Source organism: Elaeis guineensis, chromosome 2 (assembly GCF_000442705.2).
Source record: "Elaeis guineensis isolate ETL-2024a chromosome 2, EG11, whole genome shotgun sequence".
NCBI lineage: Eukaryota > Viridiplantae > Streptophyta > Magnoliopsida > Arecales > Arecaceae > Elaeis > Elaeis guineensis.
The window spans coordinates 51,581,786-51,586,785 of NC_025994.2; the positions used below are offsets into that span (position 1 = coordinate 51,581,786).

Sequence of the window (5,000 nt, forward strand, 5' to 3'; positions counted from 1 at the left end):
TTTTTTTTTTTTAAAATCATTTTTATTTTTTTTTGGGGATTAGAGGGTTGATAGGTTTGATGCATTGCCTTATGCATGGCTCGATACGTGCAAACTATACTACATTTTGCTAATCCATCTCTAACTCCTGTTCTTGAAGGATCATGCACCTTTGTAATCTATCCGACTCCTCTCTTTGGCTGATGTGCATCACATGTGCCTAAGTTTAATCCTTATTAATTTAAATCTTGAACTTTTTTGCTTCAGAAATAATGTATTTACTATAACACTATATAGATGGAACATACTACTAGAGAGGTACAAGCATGGTAAAGAAGTGCCCAAAATGTATTTTATGTGCACAAATTTGTGTTGGTTCATGTTAATGTGTGCTAGTAGGCATGCATCAACGTGGAACAACACAAACAACAAGTGCCCATGTACTTTGCCATGGCTCTGGTACATGATCGGGCTGTCATTGCATGATATGCTACGGTACCATTGCATCCATGAATAGAACAAATATGGCAAATGATATTTGAATCCTTTCTTTTGTGTATGCTGTTATACACATGACAATGTTCCTCTCATACTCTACTATAAGATGTTGCAAGGTTTTAAAACTTGTTTCCATTTTGGTTTTGGTTGGGTGAGATTTGGTTTCAAAAAATTTGGTAGTTTTGATAGCTTCCATTCAAGTTTGTGAGACTTCATGGACAAATCAGAAAAGATTCAGAAAAAAGTTGAAAAGTAAAATATTAGGACAAGCTACTTGACACCATTTTGATACATTTTGCACTCTTTAGGATCGCAGTTCATGTGTTTATGGTGGTTTTAACTTGAAAAACTTTTATTAAAGCAACATACATTTAATAAGCATAATATCATATGATTGTACTAATTCATTGATTTGCAATCAAGGTTTTCCATCTTGATACCAAATCTATATCAATATCATCCTATTACAATGTCAGTATGTGATATGGTATGAGATGGCGAGACATACCGAGTATCAATATGGTATGAGACTATACTGATTTGGTTGCTCGTTATGGTCTAATATCGACTGGTACGACAAACTTTAGTAGTGTTGCTATCAAAATCTGGCCCTGGTATGACTATCTAGAGGGTGATGTTCGATCCATGATGGTGGTATATGATTTGCCTTTGAGTTAAGGATCTGCATATGAAAAGAATAAAAAAGCTTGCGGGATTGGCTCCGACTGGGCTCTCAGATGCCTAAGTAAGGTTGCGCTTTAGAATAACCATAAAGAAAATAATAGATGAGCAGAATGATGTTACCCTATACTGGTTGGTGTTTGACCAAGCTGGAGATGGTCGGTCTGGATCAGATGTGGTTGGTATCTGGTCGAGCTGGAGATGGTTAGCCTGGATAGGATTTGGTCAAAGTCTGGTTGAGCTAGAGATGGTCATATCTGGTCGATGTGTGGCCAATCTAGAGATGGTCCGCTTTGGGTTATGATCTAGTCGTATTTAGCTGATCTTAAGATGGTCGACCTCATGATGGAGATGTCGCAATGGGTGCTACAACAAGGTCGATGTAGTTGACACCAATGCTGGTAGCGATGAAGCAACCTAAGCAAAAGGTGACGTCGAGGATGGGGAGTCAAGATGATGAGGTTGGGTGCGATTGTGGGCGGTGATGACTCGGATATCGGTGGAACCAGAGTTGAGAGCTTTAGTCATGTCTTTGTGTTTCCTCTCCTCGTCAACGAGAGCATTAAAGCTTAGTACATATCCTTTCAGTCTAGAAGATTTCCCAGTACATATCCTTTTGCTAACCACGTTCCCATCTCTCTCATATATATGCTGCATTCCACCCCATTTCCATGACATAAAAAGATTATGGCCTTTGGTTCTTTGTTCTCCAGCAGCCATATGTTAAGAGCTCTAATCAATGGGGATTCATTATAAATTCCTCTTCATATCTGATATACTCATTGTCTTGAGTCATGAGAAGAAAGAGCCACCAGCATATGGAATGGTTTTCAGTGGAGATGAAAAGGAGGTGGGAGCCCCCCGAGGATACAAAGAGAGAGAGAGGAGTGCTTTAAAGAGAGTGGACGTGTGCATTGAAGAACGGGAGGACGTGAGCATGGGCATTGGAGAAGGATGTGGGCGTGGGTGTTGGAGAAATAGAAAGTTCATCATACCATATTAAGTAGCAATACCAAAATCACTTAGTATCAGCAAAACCACTCAAGACCATATGTTGTTGCAAGATGGACCATTTAAATAAATTATGCTGTCATCATCATTATGATGTAATAAGAACGTTGATAGCTGCAAGAGAAAGAGAGCTCACCAACATTCAAAAAGTGGATGTCATGATGTCATCATACAATAAGTGATGCTTTTTCTTGAAAGTTGTGCTCCATAACTATGGATCCTATGAAAGAGATTTAGTGGTGGTAGGAACAAAGTTGATTATGTGTTTGTATTAGAGCACTAATCTTCGAGTTTCTCATCCCATCTCTATGATGATAAGTGCTCATATTGGTTATTTTAAGGCATGTTATAGTTTTAATGTGTCTAAACTACAAAGTTTGGAAGGTACTAGGTCACAAGTATCTTCAAAGTACTCATCTACGTAAGGACTGGCTTTGCTTGCATACTTATAGAAAATTCTTTTCATAAGCATGCAAGGCATCTCAACATGAAACCACAAACAATAATAGGACAAATTTAAATAATTAATATTCAAATTTAATTTAAATAACCAAATCAAATGTTTTGTATATTAGATGTATGTCCTAAAAATCAATCTTGACTGACGCATACCATTTTTCTAGGACATATTTTTGTACTTAACGGGCAGTTTTTATTACCATTCATGTTGTATGCATCCTTGATTTGTCCTAAAAATTAACAAAGATGATTTTGTATATTCTCAAGGTGTTGAGAATTTGAGACATACATTATTAGTGATTAATTTAAGAATACTCCCGATCGAAGGATCATCACGGAGGACAGTGATCGATTTGGTTAAGATCGATGCACGAATCACCTCCCTTCTAGGCAAATGAGTCTCGAGTCTGCAGTGTGGTGTCATTGGGATGAGAGTGCAGGTGGTTGTTAGAGAACAACTTGCATTGAGCATGATCAACACGAGAAACCACTTGAATATCTACTCACTCATCAATGATTTTCTCAATACTACAGTGGTGTGAGTGGTCCTTTGACCTGTAGTGCTTCGATTATTTGCAGTGATGCTACTATAATTTGATTGCACGTTCACTTGGTCCCTAGCCATTCGGGTCCTTACTGTGTATGTTGGCTGCAGTGGGTTCAAGTTCGCTATTTGGAAAACTGAGCACCCCTTTTCTCCACTAAATTTGGTGATTTGCCAGCCAGTGATCATGGTCTAATGGTTGAGGAAGATGCAGATGATGATACTTAATGAATTGGAGGGTTATTACCTTGCTTCGATGATGTTTGGTCATGGTGGTGGTGGATTGTGTCTGGACGAAAGCTTGTTCAGATCTCCGGTGAGCTTCGACAAACTAGGTGTGGGATATAAGTGGGAGGTGATGGATCCTTTAATAGAATGGAGGAAGCGTCGGAATCCGTCTCGATGTTTGGATTCCTCTGGTGAAATTGGGAGGAAGAAGATTCCCATCGTCTTCCATCATTCTCGTGGTTTTTGGCTTGAATTAGGATCTAGGCCTGTCAAATGGGCCACACCTAGTTTTCAAAATGAGTTGGGTCATCACATAGCATTTATATGCAAAAGACCAATTGATCCATGTTGTGTGACCTATTGAAATGTAAGTTCAAGAACATAGTTTGAGGCCTAGTCTATTTATGGCTCTTTTAGATAAAAATAGTCAACACTAAGGTTCAAGTGCAAGCGACACCTTGCAGACCGCATAGCAAAAGTTGCATGGAGAGTTGATTTTACCATGTTTATCTAAGATTTAATGTTGGAACTTTTATTAGAATGTTAGATTAATATAAATTATTGAACATTTTTGAAATAATTTTCTGTATTTTTTAATGATTCTAAGTGCATTTTCAAACTTCTTTTGGCATTTGGCAGAACATTGGATCTAACCAGAAAAGCTCAAAATTAAAGCATGGGGGCTCTTATTTTGATCTTTTATTTAATCTATAAATGTTTTAATGCAAGTCCGCTTGCATTTATACTATCTCCAACTAGGGAAACCTAGATTTTTTTTTAAAAATAAATTTCTAGGCATTTTTAATGGCATAGATCATGATCAATATTGTGGATATTTGATTAGGATGCTCCATTGTGGATCTTAGAGTTGAGTAGATACACTCTTCTCTCCGTAAAGTCTATCATATATATACACATGGATCTATGTATATAAATATGCATGCATGCATGTGTGTATACATACACCAATATATACATGCATATATATACTCATAGATACGTTCATATTGATATATACAGACATACATGCATACATGTGCATATGTATGAGATGGATTGTTCTCCTCTCAATAATAAAGGGTATCTACTTCACTTGACTCCAGAATCAATAGTAGAGCATCCAAGTCGATTATTTACACCATTGATCATATTCTGTGCCACTAGAAATGCATGGAAATAAAAAATGCCTATTTTGATGGTATGTAACTCATGCATAATGCAGATAGAAAAATGGATGGTTTCCATTATGCTATTATGCTAAAACTAATATAAAGTACTTAAATTGAGAATCCACCTTATTGATTTTGATCTATATATAATACAAACATGTATATATTGAAAATCGGTTGAAGTTAATGCTTATATCATGGCAAAACATGATCACATTTTATTTTAACCATTTATTTGTGTCCAAATGATGCATAGGTTAGAGACAACAAAAGCCTTGCTCTTTGGTTTCTAGTCATTTTCAGTGGTGTAGATTATGATTAATAGTGTAAATCTCTGATTTGGATTCCTTATTATTGATTCTAGAGTCGAGAGGAGTAGATATGCTCCACTCGCAAGGGGAGCAAAATAAATAACAGAGTATCTAAATTGA

The 5,000-nt window shown here is 36.9% G+C and overlaps 1 protein-coding gene across 4 annotated transcripts in view; it reads left to right on the forward strand.

Moving 5' to 3' along the window:
• Positions 1-5,000, forward strand: part of LOC105035003 (uncharacterized) — an 88,343-nt gene that overhangs the window by 77,324 nt on the left and 6,019 nt on the right. The window lies entirely within an intron of this gene.